Source organism: Lactuca saligna, chromosome 4 (genome assembly GCF_052625555.1).
Source record: "Lactuca saligna cultivar CGN05327 chromosome 4, ASM5262555v1, whole genome shotgun sequence".
In the NCBI taxonomy this organism is placed as follows: Eukaryota; Viridiplantae; Streptophyta; class Magnoliopsida; order Asterales; family Asteraceae; genus Lactuca; species Lactuca saligna.
The window spans coordinates 215,588,092-215,607,686 of record NC_136420.1 but is presented as its reverse complement, the minus strand read 5'-3'; positions in this window follow the sequence as shown (position 1 = coordinate 215,607,686).

The window sequence follows — 19,595 nt, the reverse complement described above, 5'->3', positions numbered from 1 at the left end:
GTTTAATCAAGGTCCAATAATACAACTCCCAACCTAATTATACTTGTAATATGTTTGATGTAAAAGGAATTTCTTTGTAAGTTTTAGTTATAGGTTGTGTTTTCTTAAAGAAAAACCGATGTTCTCTATAACTTTAGCTCTGATACCACTTGTAACACCCCCTCTGGCACGTATCACAACATTGTCCGCTTTGGGCCACTCGGCACGAGGACTTCCCAGGGGGTCACCCATCCCGGTACTACTCCCGCCCGAGCACGCTTAACTGCAGAGTTCTTATGGGATCTGCTGCCCTCACGGCTTTAAAACGCGTTGTAAACTTTTAAATACTGCTATGGTGATGTATCTTTATCTTTTGCAATGAAACCGTTATCGCTGTCATACCTTGCGTTTCCGCTTTAGCGGGGTGTGACAGAAATGGTATCAGAGCTGGGGCACGGGTCGATGTGTTCGACAGGGACGTCGAACTCTATAATGGGGGGTGAAGGTGGGTTGCACCTGATCCCACATCGGCTGGGAAGGAGAACTAAGTATTCCTTATAAGGGGTGTGGATACCTTCTCTATCACAACGCGTTTTAAAGCCGTGAGGGCAGCAGATCCCATAAGAACTCTGCAGTTAAGCGTGCTCGGGCGGGAGTAGTACCGGGATGGGTGACCCCCTGGGAAGTCCTCGTGCCGAGTGGCCCAAAGCGGACAATATTGTGATACGTGCCAGAGGGGGTGTTACAGTTATTCAACCTCTTAGGCCTTCAAATCCGGGATTAGAATGAAATTTAGGACCTGGAACATGTGTTTACAGCCAAGGAGTAAGCTTGGGTTGTAAACACACACAAATGGGGTTTTTGAGCCATTTAACCCTTCCAAATCATTATTGGGACTTAGATACGACTTTGAAGCTTACAAACCTGGACTTGGAATACCCTAAACATGCATTTTGAGGAAAAAAGAGAGTTTATGGCCAATACATGTGCTTGGGCCGTAAACTACTCAAACATGGGGATAAACTCATTTTTAAATGTTAGAATGCCTTGAAACTTAACCAATAGCCTTGTGGTAAATCCTAGAACCATCTAAATATAGTTTGGGGACCATAAACATATCAAACACCCTGTTAATAAAAGTTTACGACCATAGAACATGCTCCTGGGCCGTAAACTCCTAAAAGTATGCTAAATGGTGCCCTAAATTCATAGAATCACATATGACTGTTCCTTGTGCCTCAAATGAATTATTCTTGACCATGGGTGAGTTTAAAGCCGTGAACTCCCTTCTAAATGGTATAAGTTCCATTAATCCTTTCCAAGGCATTTTAGAAATCCATTCGAACAATCCCCATGTCCAAACAAGCCATTAAACACTCAAAATCACACCAACATGAGTTTATGTACGTAAACTCATGTATGTGTGTGTCTTGTGGCTGTAAACTCCCTTAAATGTTTACTATTGGGGAGTAAACTCAAATCCCAAGTTCCTAGTGCCATTACACGTCCGAAGATGCCACCCGGGTCACTCCAAACGCTCGTTTTGAGGTGTTTAACCTCGTTGGAGTGTGATGTTCCATATAATTAGTCGTTGTAAATCTAATTAGATATATATGGACATTGTTACATTTTACATAGGGACATCGCGAGTAATCAAGCCCCAAACCAACATCTAGTGTGCGAAACCGTTGCATTTCCGAGTCTGGTGAGTTCATACCCCAACCTTTTTTCACTATTTTCAGGGGGGGGGGGGGAACACAAGCAAAGTACAAGGGATTACTTCTACTCAAAACATGTTTTCAAATGTGTGTTTCACATTATTATATGATTTTAACATTGATTACTACAATTGATAACCGTTTGAACATGACAATCACGTACCATATATTTGTGAAATGGATTTTAAACTGTTATGTTTTACATATATTTCACAAATGGCTTTCCACATTTTATCAGTTAAAAGCATGGCATCAGAACATTTGAACAATAAAACCTGTACATTTTTTTGTCCTCGGTAACACTCCACATAAATACGTGAGTGGAGGACTATCATATTATTACTAGTAAATTTGTTAATCCTGTATGATTGGAGACACGTCCTTGGTGAACACTCCACAGAGATACACGAGTGGAGGACTACACCCGTAACCAGAATCTCTAGGATTTAGAGAGCGTGACTTGAGTGTATAGATCTATACACGGCTGACTACCCCACACCTGGGTGCTAGCTACAGCCGAAGCGAAATGGTTCAAGGGTGACGAAAGTCATAAGTACGTGGACTACTTATTGCCACAGGTTTAGTCCATTGTATGGTTATGGAACTTGCAATTAGCATAACAGAGATTTACATAATGTAATAATGAACAAGTTTATACAATTCACATGATAACCATGTTTCGATATACATTATTCACATTGGTAATCAACATTCAGGAAATTATGGGACTTTCCTGGGAAACTTAGTACATAACCAGGTCTAACAGTAATACATCTTTTACATATGGTAACAAACATTCAGGAAAGTATGGGACTTTCCTGAGGAAACGTTTACATAACCAGAAAGGATAACAAACCGGATAACTTTACATCTTTCACAATTGGAAACACAATTAGGAAAGTATGGGACTTTCCTGGGAATACATTGGTACATAACCAGAACAGTATGTCAAGCCAGATAATCTAGCTGTACATTTTCACAAAAGTAAACATGTTTTCAGTGTATAATTCTACTTTACATGTTGACAAACGATAACAAACCTTACTAAGAAAATATGGGATTTTCTTGGTGTGCGTAACATTTCAGAAACAAAAAGGAAACTTGAACATTTTCACAAACAAAAACCGCTTATGAACTCACCAGCGTTATGTTGATTTTCAAACTGCTTGTGTTCTCAGATCAGCGTTAGATTAGGTACCCGAAGATCCTTTTGTTAGAAGACGGAGTTCTCAGAAGACCCGTTTCATTATGTTTATATATATACTATGTATCACAACTGTACAACTTTACTTTTGAAACAAGTGTAAAACTTGTCTTTATGTAATGTAATGGTTGTTTTACTTTACTTACTATGTGCGATGGATTTGATACTTAACATGGAGTCAACCCCGGAAATGTTTCCGCCTTCGGTTTTCGAGGTGTGAAAGATTGGTATCAGAGCCCTTATTTATAGTGAATGAAGTATACCAAACCTTACATGGTATAAAACTATAAACACTAAAGGACCTAGGTGCTCTGAATTAAAAGTATCTTCAAACTACAAGTATTTTCAAAAGTATACAAGTATACTGAACCATCGCGATCCATAACCACAAGTAGAATGGAACATAAGTAATTGGGTGTTGTGTACTACGGTTAAACCTGGCCAGTTATGTAGTCGTGTCTAGGGTCAATATAGCCTGGCCAACTATATTCATTCGAGACACGGCCAACATGTGCTTGGGAGTGACTGTGGTGTGCGACATGCCTAAAACATACCATAATATCCCAAAGATCGAACCATTGTCATAGTCAAATCATGAAATACTATGGGAGTATTTCTCGAGCCAGTCCTCTGTAGAAATCCTCATTCGGGTGGTGTTCTGTGATCATTCTTCGCGATAAATCATTTCTTATGATAACTCTTTCCTGCTTTGTCGCTTATTCGGAACATATAACTGGCATATCTATCGATTCAATGTAGAGGACTTACCATCCTCTCTCTTTCTTGATCTTATTAGATCAAGATGCCTCCCAGAAAGAGAACCAGCTCAAAGAACAACAACAATCCTTCTTCGCCACCACCTCCTCCTCAATTTGATCTTGCATCGCTCCAGACAGTTGTTACTGCTGCAATGGTGGCAGCTATATCACAAATGAACTTCGGTGGTTCAGGGAGTAGTTCCCAGTCCCAGAACCCCGAAGACAGTCAGGGACACCGAAAGGATGGTTCCTATAAGGATTTCATGAACGCGAAACCTACATCATTCAATGGCACTGGAGGTGTCATTTCCTTGTCCCGATTGTTCGAGAAAATCGAATCCATCTTCGAAATATGTGCTTGCGCGGAATCTGATAAGGTCCAGTTCGCAGCCTGTACCTTCGTTGATAAAGCCTTGACTTGGTGGAATGGCCGAGTGAAATCTCTGACCCTACCTGTAGCCAATGCCATGGGCTGGGAACCCATGAAAGAACTCCTCATTGCCGAGTACTGCCCCCGTGGTGAAATGCAGAAACTAGAGCACGAGCTCTGGAACCTGAAGAAGAAAGTGTTAGATTAATGTCTAAGTCCATAACTATAATTGGTAAGACTTGACCCGACCCGGCATGGTCCATTTGGGTTGCATGGTATCATGCACTTTGATAGACTATAATGAGAGAAATAAGACACTTATGGTTATTAATATATTATAAGTTCTAGTATATTAATAATAAGAATAATAAGATTATTTAATTAGTATTGATCAAGAATTAATCTAGGATTAATTAAGTGATCAAAAGAAGACTAATTAAATATATGGGTTGATGGTGTAAATCATCCATACTTGTATAGTGGGCTAATGCTCCATGGATTATCTAGTTGGGCCAAAACCCATATGATGCTCCATGGATGCTCCATGGTATATTTGAACCCATGGATCCAAGGAAATGGAAAGTCATGACAATTAGAGTTTACCCTAATTGTATAACTATATAAGCATCGTATTCTTGAGGAAAATCGACCACTAAAAAGAGTAAAAAAAGGGCTAACCGTTTTTCATGAAGTGTAGAATTCTCTCAAGTTATTCCAAGTGTATTTGGTGTTGTGTGAACCATTTGAGGTGTCACACTTGGGGCACTAGGCACTCAAGCTTCATGAAGACATTCTACATCAAAGAGGTATGTATTCTATCTTGTTATATTGATAGTTTTGTATGCTAGATTAGGATAATACCTTGGATGTTCATATTTGCATGTATAATAGATAAAACATAGATCCAAGGTATTTAGGGTTGCATGTACACTTAGGAGTGTTAGAATGCTCTTAACCCAATAGTGGTATCAGAGCCTAGGCTTGTTTTCTTGTTATACCTGCAATAGAAGCTGAAAAATCGAAATTGGTGCTGTCAGTCCAGCAGACTCGCCGAGTCCATGAAGGGACTCGATGAGTCCAAGGCAAAATGCATCCAACTCGCCGAGTTATGTTCATGCACTCGACGAGTTGGAACCCAGACATCATATTTTCGAGGTTTTTGGCTAGAAATGGACTAGGAACATTACCCGAAGTTGTTTTTGAACTTATAAACTTGTTTTCTAATGTGGTAATGTTCATGCTAATCCATTTTCAAAGATAATTGTCAATAGATTCATGTTTTGTATTAGTTTAAAGGTTAGACTAATTACATGAAAAAGTTTGATTTGAATTATCTTGTTCTTATGAGTTGCTTAGATTAATAGAAAAGTTAATTGAAATAGTTGTTTTCAATCCATTTTAGTCTAAGAGTTGAGTATAAAATGTGTTTGTGTAACATGTCCTCAAGTTACATGAAGATTCACATTAAAGACTCATAAAACTCATAAAATTGGTAAAGGTTACAAAAAATGAAGAGTCTAGTTCTAATTAATTGGAGTTATGACTCCATAATTTGTCCTCAAGTTATGGAGGACCAAAAGTCTCTTCATTAAATTAAAAAAAAAATTTAACCTTAATTAATTCCATAAGTTATAAAATAAAGAAATGTTAATTCTTTATTAGTTTAAAGTCTTCCATAATTTGTCCTCAAGTTATGGAACTTGAAGAGTTTTTGGATTAAAGCTACTTTAAATACATAAGTTATGGAATTAATTAGTTTTGAATAGTTTCAAAACTTGCCCTCAAGTTTTGGAATTTATAAAGTTTTCTCATTTGAATACTTTAATTCCAAGTTAGCCCTTAGAATTTTAAAAGTTAAAATTCAACCCTTATACTTTATAATATTATAAGTTAATAATATATATATGTACAAGAGTAAAGTCGGTCTTACCGCTAGTACGCCTCATTCACGAAGCCGGTCTATAAGGTGGGTATAAGGTTGTTGCCTATAAAATGGCAACTTAATGGGTGTCCACTCTCACCCACCGCTTGCTTGACTGGTGGAGGGTCGTTAGCCGAACGGGTTTGACAGGACTATAATTCTCCCTTCATTAAAAGTATTAATGAAAAATACTAAGTAACTAAACTCTTAATAATTCCCAATCTTAGTTACTTAGGAAAATGTGAATAAGGTGCTAATCCATGAAATTACACTTTACACTTTGTCTAAGTCGTTAGTGGAGCGTGTGTAGTTAACCGGCACACTAACTTGGACTTAACAAGGTAGGTAAAGGGTGACTTAATATTTATCATAGTATCGATGGAGCGTGTGTGGTTAACCGACACATCGATTGAGGGGTAATTTATTAAGGGTACCAAGTAATTTGCATGGTTACATCACACCTTGTTTTGTGATCCTCGGCATCCCAGTCACAAAACCTGAAGGGCACACTCGAGATTGAAACATGCCATTGAACAGTTCAATGAATCTCAAAAGATCTAGGAGTTTCAAAACCAATTAAAACCTAATAATACATTTCGTTTATCTTGGTGGAAATTGGTGAATCGTCATTCACCTACCTTCAAATTGTTTTATAGCTTGGATTACGGCATACCTCTTCTAAGTTATAAAATAGTCTGTTGGGTCCTAGCCTTAATATTTCATATTGGGTGTCATATTAAGGACTTTAAGATCAACTATCTTGAATATCTCCCAAAACATGTCTGGTTTAGACATTTATGATCTTCCCAAATCTCTTGAAACTAGCTTTCCTAAATGATGATGATGTTTCGATGGAAATCATACTTCTGTCACCTCCTCCAATTATTCTCCCTACCCCGCCAGTGCTTTAAAAGTTTAAAGTCACTCGAGCCCTATTGGCAAGTAAAGGTCTTGGTGTGATCACATCTTGGAGATGTAGTCACATATTGACAAGCCGGGAGAGTTGGGTGTCAAAGTCTTGAGAAAGTTGGTGGTTCAATCACTTTCTAAGTCACATAGTGAGTTCTTTTGGAACACCTATGAAAGAGACTATGACAAGACCCTTAATGATCTTATCTATTTGCTAAGATCAACTTCCTGAAACTTTATGGACATTGATAATGGTGACACTGGAAATACAGAAAAAACATTCTCTTCCCAAGGAAAGGGATTGACCATAGTCAACTAGGTTGACCAAATGGTAAAGAGAAAAAGGCTAAGTCAGTAATAGTCCTGTGTACCATTATCAAAGGGTCCATATGTTTATATTGCCAAAGTAAGGGTCGTTAGTTACGAAGCTGCCAAATCTACCTAAGGATGTTAAAGTCAATAAGATTGACTCTACTTCAGGTAAAGTCCACTAATCTAACTCTGTTAAGTTTCTATTCTGAGATTCCTGATACATGATGTGACTGGGTCACATGGTAATGTTTTAATAATCAAAGAAAAGTAAAGGAACTTAAAGAAAGAATATGCTGTATCTGATCGCATAGATGGATTTCTATCGCGTAGTTTAAAAATCGGATTCTTGAGCTACTTCTTAGGAGTTATGAGATATTGCTAAGGAATAGATAACAACAAGTTTTCATATGGATTGTAAGGATAAGTTTTTCCGCATAGTTTTAAAATAAAAGAAAATTTTTGATTTTATTTATTTTAAAGTATCCTTACAATGGAATTTGAGGAAAAAAAATTGTTGCTTATATGATTCCATTATTAGCAAGAGTGGAAATATGAAATTGATTCCTTCATTTGTGGTAATGTCTAAATTTGCCAAATAAGGAAAGATTCTCATCACCAAGTCTCAATTGGACCGAAACTTGGAATCATGCAAGTTGTATAGCATGATGAATGAGAACTTTCAAGTTTTGGAAAATTAAGACTAATTACTTATTCACATGGATGTGTGAGTCAAGTAATGGACTAAGGGATCGAGTACATAGTCATGTGCACTGATTAACTCCACCACAAAAGATATAAGGCTATTCGTCATAGTTTACTAAAGCTCAGTAAATATGATTGTACTTACAAGCTTAAGTGTAAGTCTGAGACATTGGAAAAGGTTTCAATGCATGGCAGAGCGGATAAGAAGAATCAAATTAGGCAGAAGGATAAAAGTTTCTCAAATCTGAAAAGATGGGAGAGTACTTTAGTATCAGCTTTGTGATCATCTTAATGATTAAGAAACCATATCAAAATTTGTTCTCTAAGGAAGTCTTAGTGCATGCTTATGACTAAGAAGAAGGGATCTTGAATTGTTGAAATGGTTAAATCAAGAAGATGAGTCATACTTCGTTCCAATACAAGTCTAGGAGTCATACTCCAAGATTGTAATTTGAGTGACATGTCTTTAAGAAGGTTTAAAACACTTTTCAAATGTAAGAGTAAAAGTGTCCTACTCTTGTTCATTTGAAGTTGGTAAGTTGTGATGTTTTGGATAAAACAAAGACCAACTTAGGCCAACTATGTGAAGTGTTTGTCTTGGTTAGAATCCATACTATCTCTTGGATGTTTGACAAGGGAGTCTTATAGGTCAAGAGGACAGTGGGAGTCTTAAAGGTCTTGAAAGTCTCAAGAACTAATCAAGAATAAAACCTAAAGTTCTTCACTAGCACACGACTTGAGGTTTATAACCTATCGTGTTGACATAGTCTGTGCACATTCCAGTTAAGTTGGCTATACATTTGAGTTCTACATGTTCGCAATTTTTTGTATAGCTACTTGCAAGCAATGGCAGGCCCTTGAGCTGCCAGGTGGCAAGAAGTTAAGATTGCACAAGTTCAATCCAGATGAGTTAGGATTTGTCACCAACCTAGTCCTGTGATTATGGTTTTGACAAATTCACATTGATAGGAAAACTTACACCATAAAATCTAAGTGTCATAAGTTTTCTCTTCGATTCATGAAAATGATGGTAAGGAAACGCTTTCACTAAGTAGATTTTAAGTAGATAGCAAATTTTGATATTTGCAGTTCTCAAAGTCGTTAGTGGAGCGTGCGTGGTTAACCGGTACACTAACATTGACTTATGAGAAATGGCAAAAGATCTAAACAATTTAGACTTTGATTACGGCATCCCTTTTCATAGTTCTGAAATTGTTTAGACACACTTGTGAGCTATCTAAGAGAGGTGTATGATTTTGATAAAGTCTTATCAAGGTAATCTAGTATCAGAAATTTGAACTTTGGTAAGAAAGTCAATAAAGTATTGATTTCTAAAAGTCCAGTTGATTTCTGGGTACATGTCAAAGCTAGTGGGAGCATAAGTGTTATGCTATTAATCATCATGTTAGTGGGAGCATGATAATTATGATAAAGGTTGCAAGTTAGCAATGTTAATTATAGAAAACAAAAAGGTCTCAATTGGGAAAGAGTTGTTTTGCTATAATTAAGGGAGAGGAAATTATACTTCATCTCAAATCTAAAAACATAGATTGAGGTATTAATCGTATTTAGTCAAGAATATATATGAATTTCATGTTGGAATGGCTCAACATAAGGAAATTCTATATATGGGTTCATTATTTGCGTTCTAAAATTCGATTATGATTAAGGTATCCCTTTTCACAATCTGAATTATGAGAACTTGGCAAATAGAAATGGAAATGTTATAGCAAAAGACTGGTTTAGTCTTTATGTGAGACATCATGAATCGTGTCCCATATGCTTCAGATATAGGATCGATTACATGTGCTATATTCATCCTTTCTAAAATTTTCCAAATGCCCAGGGCATTAAGAAGGGAAAAGGTCTAGAATTGGATATGACTAAAATGATTAAGAAATTGTTGAGGACAATCTAAGGTTTACCAAGGATTGGTTGCTCAAGGACAATTGGAAGTATAGTGTTGACTTTGGAAGGACCATATTGACATAGTCTGAAAAGAGGCAACTCTTGTTCGGAAGTGATAGTCAAAATGGAATATGGAAAGGTTTCAAAGTTAGAATTTTCAATCTGTGTAAGATTAAGGAAACTTACTGCAAGAAGGATGTTTCCAAGGAGTTGATCTCCTTTGGAATGGTCTATAATGGTTGTTGTCAAGTCCTTATGACTTTGTGCGTAATCATAGAGGATCAATGCATATAAGTTTAGAATGTAACAGATTCTAGTAAATGACATGAATTTGGAATTCTTGTATTCGCAGTAAGGATTTGGGAGTGTGAAAAGAGAATCATTGAAGTTATGTTCAATGGATCTAGTTCACAAAGTAAAGATCATAGACAAACATAGTATGCATACTTGGTGTATGACATGACTAGTGTTTAGAAAACATAGTGTACATGCTTGGAGCATGGGACAACTATTGTTTTAAATTCAAGAATATAGTTGATAGCTGAAACAGTATACAATGAATAATGTGTAATCATATCGTGATAAATAAAAGGTGTTTTATTTATGTTCATAGGTTTTGATACCATATTGGATTCAATTATTCTTGTGTTTCATTTTGCATGTTTTGACTTCCAGAATAAACTAGGTTATTCTTCTGGAATGACTAAGTTATTCAAACCATCCACAGTCGGTCATATGTTGGAAGTAGATATGAATTAAGATTGTCATGGGTTGGCTTGTAGAGGTCTAAGGTGTTGGACAAAGGGCTACAACACTCATGAGTGCTCATAAGTTCTGAGTATTGGATTCAACCCGCGCTCATTGGAATCACTTCATGGATTTTATCACGAGTGATCATGAGACGATAATATGTTATATTCTTCAAACCTAGAGATATGAGTTGTTACTCTGAGTTGATAGTACATTGATTACACGAAACCGCATTTGGTAACTCGGTGCTATAAAACGTGTATTTGTGTATGACTCAACAAGTAGTAGAACAAGCCATATGAGTCGAAGTTTATCCATTCCTTTTACCTTCGGGATAAAAGCGATATCTGTGGGCCCCTCGATGATTTGATGATGACAAATGGAAGAGCTCGGCCGGGCCAGGACTGATTTGATTTGTTCAATTAGTCAGTCGTCATAAATCGGAAATCGAGAAACAACAAATGGACAGAGAGAATGATTATAATTCATGTCTCAGTCCATATGATATCTAGAATGGAGGAATATATGATCCCTTATCTAATGTACAAGTCATTGACAAAGGTCAGAGTTCATCTACAAGGTCAAGAGTTCGACATAAGCTTTTGAGAGCTACGATTGCCAGTTGGTTCCGGAAGTCATACGCAATAATGGTTTTACACTTATCCAAGTGGGAGACTGTTGGATTAATGTCTAAGTCCATAACTATAATTGGTAAGACTTGACCCGACCCGGCATGGTCCATTTGGGTTGCATGGCATCATGCACTTGGATAGACTATAATGAGAGAAATAAGACACTTATGGTTATTAATATATTATAAGTTCTAGTATATTAATAATAAGAATAATAAGATTATTTAATTAGTATTGATCAAGAATTAATCTAGGATTAATTAAGTGATCAAAAGAACACTAATTAAATATATGGGTTGATTGTGTAAATCATCCATACTTGTATAGTGGGCTAATGCTCCATGGATTATCTAGTTGGGCCAAAACCCATATGATGCTCCATGGATGCTCCATGGTATATTTGAACCCATGGATCCAAGGAAATGGAAATTCATGACAATTAGAGTTTACCCTAATTGTATAACTATATAAGCATCTTATTCTTGAGGAAAATCGGCAACTAAAAAGAGTAAAAAAAGGGCTAGCCGTTTTTCATGAAGTGTAGAATTCTCTCAAGTTATTCCAAGTGTATTTGGTGTTGTGTGAACCATTTGAGGTGTCACACTTGGGGCACTAGGCACTCAAAGAGGTATGTATTCTATCTTGTTATATTGATAGTTTTGTATGCTAGACTAGGATAATACCTTGGATGTTCATATTTGCATCTATAATAGAGAAAACATAGATCCAAGGTATTTAGGGTTGCATGTACACTTAGGAGTGTTACAATGCTCTTAACCCAACAGTGGTATCAGAGCCTAGGCTCGTTTTCTTGTTATACCAGCAATAGAAGCTGGAAAATTGAAATTGGTGCTGTCAGCCCAGCAGACTCGCCGAGTCCATGAAGGGACTCGACGAGTCCAAGGCAAAATGCATCCAACTCACCGAGTTATGTTCATGCACTCGACGAGTTGGACCCCAGATAGCAAATTTTCGAGGTTTTTGGCTAGAAATGGACTAGGAACATTATCCTAAGTTGTTTTTGACCTTATAAACTTGTTTTCTAATGTGGTAATGTTCATGCTAATCCATTTTCAAAGATAATTGTCAACAGATTCATGTTTTGTATTAGTTTAAAGGTTAGACTAATTACATGAAAAAGTTTGATTTGAATTATCTTGTTCTTATGAGTTGCTTAGATTAATAGAAAAGTTAATTGAAATAGTTGTTCTCAAACCATTTTAAACTCAGAGTTGAGTATAAAATGTGTTTGTGTAACTTGTCCTCAAGTTACATGAAGAGTCACATTAAAGACTCATAAAACTCATAAAATTGGTAAAGGTTACAAAAAATGAAGAGTCTAGTTCTAATTAATTGGAGTTATGACTCCATAATTTGTCCTCAAGTTATGGAGGACCAAAAGTCTCTTCATTAAATAAAAAAAAAAATTAACCTAAATTAATTCCATAAGTTATAAAATAAAGAAAAGTTAATTATTTATTAGTTTAAAGTCTTCCATAATTTGTCCTCAAGTTATGGAACTTGAAGAGTTTTTGGATTAAAGCTACTTTAAATACATAAGTTATGGAATTAATTAGTTTTGAATAGTTTCAAAACTTGCCCTCAAGTTTTGGAATTTGTAAAGTTTTCTCATGTGAATACTTTAATTCGAAGTTAGCCCTTAGAATTTTAAAAGTTAACATTCAACCCTTATACTTTATAATATTATAAGTTAATAATATATATATGTATAAGAGTAAAGTCGGTCTTACCGCTAGTACGCCTCATTCGCGAAGCCGGTCTATAAGGTGGGTATAAGGTTGTTGCCTATAAAATGGCAACTTAATGGGTGTCCACTCTCACCCACCGCTTGCTTGACCGGTGGAGGGTCGTTAACCGAACGGGTTTGACAGGACTATAATTCTCCCTTCATTAAAAGTATTAATGATAAATACTAAGTAACTAAACTCTTAATAATTCCCAATCTTAGTTACTTAGGAAAATGTGAATAAGGTGCTAATCCATGAAATTACACTTTACACTTTGTCTAAGTCGTTACTGGAGCGTGTGTGGTTAACCGGCACACTAACTTGGACTTAACAAGGTAGGTAAAGGGTGACTTAATATTTATCATAGTTTCGATGGAGCGTGTGTGGTTAACTGGCACATCGATTGAGGGGTAATTTATTAAGGGTACCAAGTAATTTGCATGGTTACTTCACACCTTATTTTGTGATCCTCGGCATCCCAGTCACAAAACCTGAAGGGCACACTCGAGATTGAAACATGCCATTGAACAGTTCAATGAATCTCAAAAGATCTAGGAGTTTCAAAACCAATTAAAACCTACTAATACATTTCGTTTATCTTGGTGGAAATTGGTGAATCGTCATTCACCTACCTTCAAATTGTTTTATAGCTTGGATTACGGCATACCTCTTCTAAGTTATAAAATAGTGTGTTGGTTCCTAGCCTTAATATTTCATATTGGGTGTCATATTAAGGACTTTAAGATCAACTATCTTGAATATCTCCCAAAACATGTCTGGTTTAGACATTTATGATCTTCCCAAATCTCTTGAAACTAGCTTTCCTAAATGAAGATGATGTTCCGATGGAAATCATACTTCTGTCACCTCCTCCAATTATTCTCCCTACCCCGCAAGTTCTTTAAAAGTTTAAAGTCACTCGAGCCCTATTGGCAAGTAAAGGTCTTGGTGTGATCACATCTTGGAGATGTAGTCACATATTGACAAGCCGGGAGAGTTGGGTGTCAACGTCTTGAGAAAGTTGGTGGTTCAATCACTTTCTAAGTCACATAGTGAGTTCTTTTGGAACACCTATGAAACAGACTATGACAAGACCCTTAATGATCTTATCTGTTTGCTAAGATCAACTTCCTGAAACTTTATGGACATTGATAATGGTGACACTGGAAATACAGAAAAAACATTCTCTTCCCAAGGAAAGGGATTGACCATAGTCAACTAGGTTGACCAAATGGTAAAGAGAAAAAGGCTAAGTCAGTAATAGTCCTGTGTACCATTATCAAAGGGTCCATATGTTTATATTTGCATGTATACTAGAGAAAACATAGATCCAAGGTATTTAGGGTTGCATGTACACTTAGGAGTGTTAGAATGCTCTTAACCCAACAGAAAGCTTCCGACATTGCTGCATACACTTCCCGATCCGATGATCTCGCACTTCTCTGGCCGGGATTAGTCACTCCTAAAAACAAGAAAATAGAAAGGTTCATTTGGGGGTTATCCCAACCGACAAAGATTCATGTCTTGGCTGCCCGTCCGGATACCAATGATAGTGCCAAGACTTTAGCCCAAACCCTGATTGATCACAACGATGATGTTGAGGAAACCACTACCACTCCTGAGCCGACTCAAAGGAGTGGTGAAAAGAGAAAATTCTGGAAGAAGAAGAAGGGTCAATCCTCCCAAGGATCGTACAAGAAACATCAAACTGTAGCAGTCCATGCTGCTACTACCCCCATTGCTGTTGCTTCTATTGTGGGATCCATAGCTCCAACTCCTACCAGTAGATATGCTGGTAATCTTCTCCTGCGTGACAAGTGAAAATTCCATCACAATCCTAGCCCCTGCCGAGAACTATCCTGTACTAATTGTGGTAAGAAAGGGCACACAGTTCGATTCTACAAAACTCCGACCCAATCGGCCAACCAGTCATCTGGAGCAGGTGTTAGTCAAGCTTGCTACAACTGGTGAGAGCTTGGGCACTTTAAAAGGAACTACCCCAAGAAATCAACTGCTGATAACAGCGGAAGGGTTTTAACCATGGGACGGGAGGAAGCAGTCACCGATCCCACTGTTGTTTCGGGTACGTTGCTTCTCGACAACTCATATGCTAGTATTCTTTTCGATTCGGGTGCTGAAAGGAGTTTTGTTAGTCATTCATTCAAACATAACCTAAAACGTAATCACCAACCACTAACTGAAACGTTTACCGTTGAGATGGATAACGGTGAGAAAGAAAGCGCTAGCGATGTATTCATAGGTTGTGCGGTTACCCTGAATGACCATTCATTTCCTATAGATCGCATGCCAGTTTCCATTAAATGCTTTGATGTTATCATTGGCATGGATTGGTTGAGTCCCAATCATGCTGATATCCTTTCTTACGAAAAAACCATCCGTCTCAACTTTCCTTCGAGTCAGACTCTCGTAATCTATGGTGATAAACATAGTTCCAATCTTCGTATCATTTCCTGCATCAAAGCTTGAAAGCTCCTACGAAAGGAGTGCATTGCATTCTTAGCTCATGTGATCAATGAAAGACAGGAAGTTAAAGACCTCGTGAGCATCACCGAAGTCTGTAACTTTCCTGATGTTTTACCCGAAGAGCTTCTAGGAATCCCTTCCGAACGTCAGGTCGACTTCCGTATTAACCTAATTCCTGGAGCTACTCCCATAGCGAAGTCTCCGTATCGCTTAGCTCCAGCAGAAATGCAGGAGTTATCCAGTCAACTCAATGAGTTGCTCAGTAAAGGATTCATTAGACCGATTTTCTCACCTTAGGGAGCTCCTGTATTGTTTGTCAAGAAGTGTAACATCCTGAAATAGCAAGAGTTGAGTGGAAGGGCTAAAAGTGTAATTTCGGAAGAGTGACTCGGCGAGTAGAGTCGCGACTTGGTCGCGTGTTAAATAGCCGACTTGGCGAGTCAACGAGATGGACTCGGCGAGTAGGCGCTGAGTGGAGAAAACCCTAATTCTCGGGGTTGAGCCCTATATAAAGAGCATTATGTTTCCTCCCCAGCCTCTTTATCACCCCTTTGAGTCCCTGAAACCCTAAAATCATGGAGAAGCACCATTGTTGAGTGGATTGGAGCTTGGAGTAGTAATTGTTGAAGAAAGTTTGGAAGTTTGAAGGTGTGGAGCAAGGGGCTTTGCTTGGATTCGAGTTTCCTTGCAGATTGGGGCATTCTTTGAAGGTAAAATCTTGTTCTTGAGCTGCTATTATCTAGATTCTTTACTTTTGGGGATGTTGAGATCACATCTATTGGTGTTTTGAAGTCTAGAGGTTAGATCTGAGGTTGCTACCTCAGATCTGGAATAGAGAAGGGTTGGAATGCCTGAAAGTCCCTGTGATTGGGTATGTAGTGAAGCTATCTTGTCCCAAACCTTAGCCCTAATGTGTATAATGCCTAGATCTTCACGGATTCACGTAAAGTTTGCCACTTTACGTGATGAATGGGTTGTAGGAGGCTAGATCTATGTTTTGGACGAATTGCATGGCCTGGGATGCTTCTGTATGGATTCAGACCGGTGGTACTCGGCGAGTCACAAGGGTGGACTCGACGAGTTGCTTGAAGATGAGCTGGAACTCGATGAGTTGGATGAACAACTCGGCGAGTAGGTTGAAGATAGCCTTAGACTCGGCGAGTCTTGTCGAAGAGTCCCAATATTTTCTACTTGAGTCGAAGAATCGGTGAGTCAAGGGATGAGTCGGTGAGTTGTGTAGGAGTGGAATCAGAATTGTTAGACTCGGCGAGTTAGGTCGCGGATTGAGTGAAGTTTTGAGTTGGGACCTCGGCGAGTCATAGGGTTAACTCGGCGAGTAGGGTCAGTCAGGAGTTGACTTTGACCCAGTCTTTGACGAAGGGTAGACCAGTGGTTTCCAGGGGTATTTTGGTAATTGTTGATTATGGTTTTGAGTTCAGTGCATTGGTGGCTGTCCATTTGTGGAGATCGTATCAGTGATCGGAGCAGCTTGGGTTATCTATTCAGTCGGCAGTTTCGAGATGAGTTATCCTCACTATATCTATAGGGTTTAAGGCACCAAGGCTGACCCTTTTATCGGATGGAAATCCGGGTAATTATTTGTTGTATGATATTGCGGGATATGGGTCAGAAGGCGTTATGTTATGGGCCGGAAGGTATTACATGTTGCGGGCCGGAAGGCAATGCGATGTGGACCGGAAGGTCATGGCCTGAAAAGGCATATGTGCATAGTTATTATGTTGGTTGAGTCGTAGGGTGATGTTATGCTAGTGATCGGCTAGGCTGGTATCTTGGTTAGGGTAATGATATGTTATGTGATCTGTTGATCGATTTGCTAACTGTGAACTGTTATATGATTACATGTTATATGCATGGTTGTCTGGTCTGGAGTGTAACCCGATATGCATGGTTGTTCTATGTTCTGTTATGATATATATATATATATATATATATATATATATATATATATATATGCTTTTACGTTGCGGGCCGGAAGGCGATATGTTATGGGCCGGAAGGCAATGTGTTATGGGCCGGAAGGCATTACGCTATGGGCCGGAAGGCGATATGTTTTGGACTGGAAGGTTGTAGCTTGGAAGGGCGTATACGTGGTTGGTATTTTAGGGGTATCTCACTAAGCTTTTGGGCTTACAGTTGTGGTTTTTATGTTTTCAAGTTCTTAGGAGTCTGTGGCAAGGCAAAGGCGTGATCGTACCGTTCCTCGCTTTGGTGTTTTATGAAATGGACCTGGGAAAATACTCTGTTAAATAATGTATTGAAAACCTTTTTGTAACAACGTTATTAAAATGGATTGTTTTGAAAAGTTTTAATTATTTCGAAATTTTGGTCGTTACAAGTTGGTATCAGAGCCTTGGTTTGAGCGAATTGGAGGAACATTCGTGTGACTCCAGTCTCAAATCGAGGAGGGTTTTATAAAGAGGAAATAAAATGGTTTTTGTTTTAAAATTAAGTAAAGGAGGATGCGGAGGTACGATCAGCCGGAGCCAGTAAGTAACCCCAAATTACCATTCATGACATTTGTTTTATTGAGCTTTGATAGAACAACATGCTAGTGTTAGGCTAAGGATCTTCAGGATTTCATGATGCCTGTAGCCTAGGGTTCCTTATGGGAGATTCTCAGTTTTCCTCTAGTGGTGAGGGTTGAGCGTTGTTATGCATGTTTCTCTTGGGTGTTGTGGTAGTACTTCATACAAATATGGGTAGGTGTGGAAAGTAGTATGGGCCCGTACTACTGAAAGCACAGGACCCATACGCGTATCAGGGAAACCATGACCTCTAGGGTTGGGTTGAGAGTTGATTCCCGGGATAGTGGGAAGAGTCTGAGGTTTTCTAGTATATTTTCAGTATGGAGATTTCGAGGCATGCTGGAAGTGGATCCGGGTCAGGATCGGGTACAGGAGGAGGAGTTGCGGACGGGTTAGTACCGCCCGAGATTATTGGTCAGATGAGCTCGTGCGAGTTGGATGCGAGGATTCGCAAGATCCTGCATGATGAGGTTGCTGCATTGTTCTGGGCTGAGTTGCCGGAGTTGTTTGGGTCGATCAAGAACGCCATGGCTGAGTATTTTGATGAGCGTTATGCGGCTCTCGCGGAGACGGCTGCCGCAGCGGCTACAATGGCTGTACCAGCGGTAGGGGGAGGAGCTGATAGGGATTTTCAGTATCGGGGCTTCGATAATACGGAGCCTCCCACCTTCAATGGATTTCAGAACCCGATTGTTGCTACGAGATGGTTATCAGACGTGGAGGGGTGTTTCTTCATGTGTTCATGCCCTGCTGATTAGAGGGTGAGGTGTGCTCTTAACCTGTTGAGGCTCGGGGCAAAGGATTGGTGGAGGTTGACCATGGGGTCATATTCGGATGCGCAGAGGGCTGCGATTTCATGGGATCAGTTCAGAGAGATGTTCAGTACTCGTTATGTTCCGCAGGTAGAGACGGAGAGGTTGGCTCAAGAGTTCCTTGAGCTGAAGCAGGATTCGGAGTCGGTGATTGAGATCACCAGGATGTTCACTGAGAGGGCGATATTTTGCCCTGAGTTCGCTTCGGAGCAGGCTTAGACGTCCCGATATCTGAGTGTGCTAAAGAGAGACATCAGACAGTTTGTGTCTGCACAAAGGTTCGGGAAATTGTTTGAGTTGCAGGAGGCCGCCAGGAGGCGCGAGTTAGAGATTGAGTTGCAGTTGCGTGAGCTAAGGCAAGCTCCAGTTCAGTCGGAGCCGACAACGAAACAGTCTAAGACCGTTGATTCCAGGATGCGGGATCTGAGCAGCCACACTTGTGGGAAGTGTGGGAGGAGTCATACTGGAGTTTGCAGGTCCGGTGGTGCATGCCGCAAGCGCAACAAGGAGGGGCACTATGCGAGGGATTTTCGGCGGTCAGCGCCAGTTCGGGATTTGAGGATTTGCTATGATTATCGTCAGGTTGGACATATGAGGGTCAACTGTCCACAGTTTTCCGCGGAACCGGTGCAGGCTCCAGCACCGGCCACTTTGAGGATTTCAGGAGAAAGTCAGGGTGGAGCGGAGCCCCCAAGGGCTCAGGGTCGTACTTATCAGCTTGCGGCAGAAGAGGTCAGAGCAGTGTCGGATGCAGTTGCGGGTATGTTTCCTTCTTGATGTCATGTTATCTTGCGATTATTATGGTGTATTGTTGTCCGGGTATCTTTGGGTGGTTTTCGATG